The sequence below is a fragment of the Protopterus annectens genome, chromosome 1.part0 (genome assembly GCF_019279795.1).
Source record: "Protopterus annectens isolate FY-2018-M chromosome 1.part0, PAN1.0, whole genome shotgun sequence".
NCBI classification, from domain to species: Eukaryota; Metazoa; Chordata; order Ceratodontiformes; family Protopteridae; genus Protopterus; species Protopterus annectens.
Genome location: NC_056725.1, coordinates 1989171991 through 1989174490, shown reverse-complemented (window position 1 = coordinate 1989174490; position 2500 = coordinate 1989171991).

Below are 2500 nucleotides of genomic sequence, written 5' to 3'. Positions count from 1 at the left end.
ACATGCAAACATTTGTACATTGGCCAAATACGTCACTCTGTGCATTTTATTTACATTAACACAACAGTTCCTGTCCAATCATTATGTGAGAACAGTACTCATGCAAGGTGCTGTGTGCGACATCTTCATCATGATAAAGGTAAATGGAGTAACCATAGAGGGACCGGTAGTGTTGTGTGTACAATGGGGTCGTCTGCATCACGTGTACCTGGAACCTTTAGGAGTCATGTGCATACCAGGATCATGGGCCTGAGAGACAGGGGTGAGGACAACTGCAGTATGTTGTGATGCATATTAAAAGGGTTACATGTGTCCAGTGGACACATGTGTGAAATGGACAGCTATGTATGGGGCAAATGTTCTAGGAACCGAATGGCCTTTTGTTTCCATAGGGTGAGAGTGGGATGTGGGGGAAGGAGAGTAGGTATGCTCGTGGAGGATAGTTTGGGTAGGATGACAGACAAGACAGCATACAGGCTCGGTATATGACAAGTGGGGGGATACACCTCGGATGGGAAGGGCTGTTCGGCAGTCACAAGCCCATGAGCCCCCAGATGGAAACAGTGGGATGCAGGTCCCCAGCCATGGGCAGCCACCACTGCAGCAAAACAGCCGCAAAGGTGGCAGTGCTGGGGGCTGTCTAGAGGGGCAGGCTCACCCTGTAAATGTGACACTCTGCCTTCGAGCTGGTGTATCTAGCCTTGAAATCCCTTATTGAGCCCCCTACGCACCATGTTCGAGACTGTACGACAGCAGACATGTTCCTGTCTGGACCTGCTCCCAGGGGGGACAAGCCCCATCCTCAGTGGCGGTTCCACCAGAAGGTAGTGCAGAGCCAACAGAGGTGGAGGTCCAAGGCTAGGCCCCAGATGTGCTGGTGCCTGGTGCCATGGCCAGCTGAAGTGGGACAGGAGGTTCTTCTGGGACCTCAAAACCCATACAGCGCATGGTGTTGCAGTTTAAACACAGATATGGATTAGTAATAGTCAACAGCATTCAGGATTACTTATAACAGCATGCATAGATATGACCATCAACCCAGCACAACAGATGGTATACATTTGCAGAGGGAGCACAACACATGCATATATATTGCATGACATCTGTACAAAGTGTAGAAGACTTATGACTGCAGCTATGAGCAGTGGCCCATTATTGGCATGTCACTGAGAACCCCACACAGTGTCTGTCATACCACTGTTTCATGTGACATATGTCCAATCAGGGATGCGATGGCAGTAACTCATCACTATCACCAGGTACTGACTGCAATCCTCACACTATGCTCCTGCAGTTCACAGATGTGTGTTCAGTGAGTAATACAGGAAACAAATGGTTCCACACACGGACCAGTCCACAGATGGCCCTACAGGTGGGGGTCCCTCACAAATAGAGCACTGTCTTGTCAGTTTTAAAACATGCAGAATAGCCATTACCACACACAACTTGTTAAACAGGCAGTAGTCTCAATGAAGCATAGCTACACTTACATACTGTAGTCATGTCTGGCACATCACCCTCCTATCTTTAGGCTATTTCCCACTGTGTATGTTTGAGGAACATCCAGATATTATCTGTGATGCCATTTACCAAACACCAGATCCAGGTACCATTCACAGCAACTGTCATAGACAAACACCAACATGATATTCCTAGATATTGTACTGTGTTTCCAAGCGATTGGCTATGGGAACATCATCACAGCTGTTCCACATGCAATCAGCTAGAGGAGGACTACAGTAGGTGCAGAGGCCATCACCTGATCATGACCATCACTTACAAAACAGAAGCTGCTGCTGAGCAGGTGTACAACTCCCCATCCACCAGAGAGTGTGTGGGAGGGACAGACAGAGGCAAAGTACATCAGAAAAGGGCTTGGAGACTAAAACCTTAGCATCGTCTGTCACACACCTACCAGTGCAGGAGTTCAAACTCCTGACTGACTAGTCATTACTATTACAAGTGCATGCAGGTACTCCATGTGCCACAAAGCTGACATGATGGTGTGCTGTAAGAACATATATGTGTGCTGGTGCATGACATCTGCAACAGAGATATAGTAGACATGCATTAGGTGTAGCACACATGGCTGTCCACATGAATGGATGTCATTGTCAACACAACCACACTATCTAATGGAATCACATTGACACACTTTGCCAGGCCGACAAATACACTTCCTAACTACTTAGTTTTTTCCACACTGCAGTAATGCACAGGAACTACATGCACCACAGGGGATATCCGGAGGTTCTATAGGCTAGGGCAAGTGGACGTGTTTGACATCTGTCAGTATGCCGATGGGAGTTATACTGGGAGTGACTGTGGTTGGGAGCATCATACCCCACATGCAGACACAAGGTGGCAGTGCTGACATTCATGTGTCCATTGTTTCATGGGTGTGTAGTGGTTGGCTGTGCAAGATGGCTGTACAAGGCTGGGTGAGGGGTAATCCTTGGCATCACACCACCCGACAATGGTGTGCAGTTGTGGTACAGGG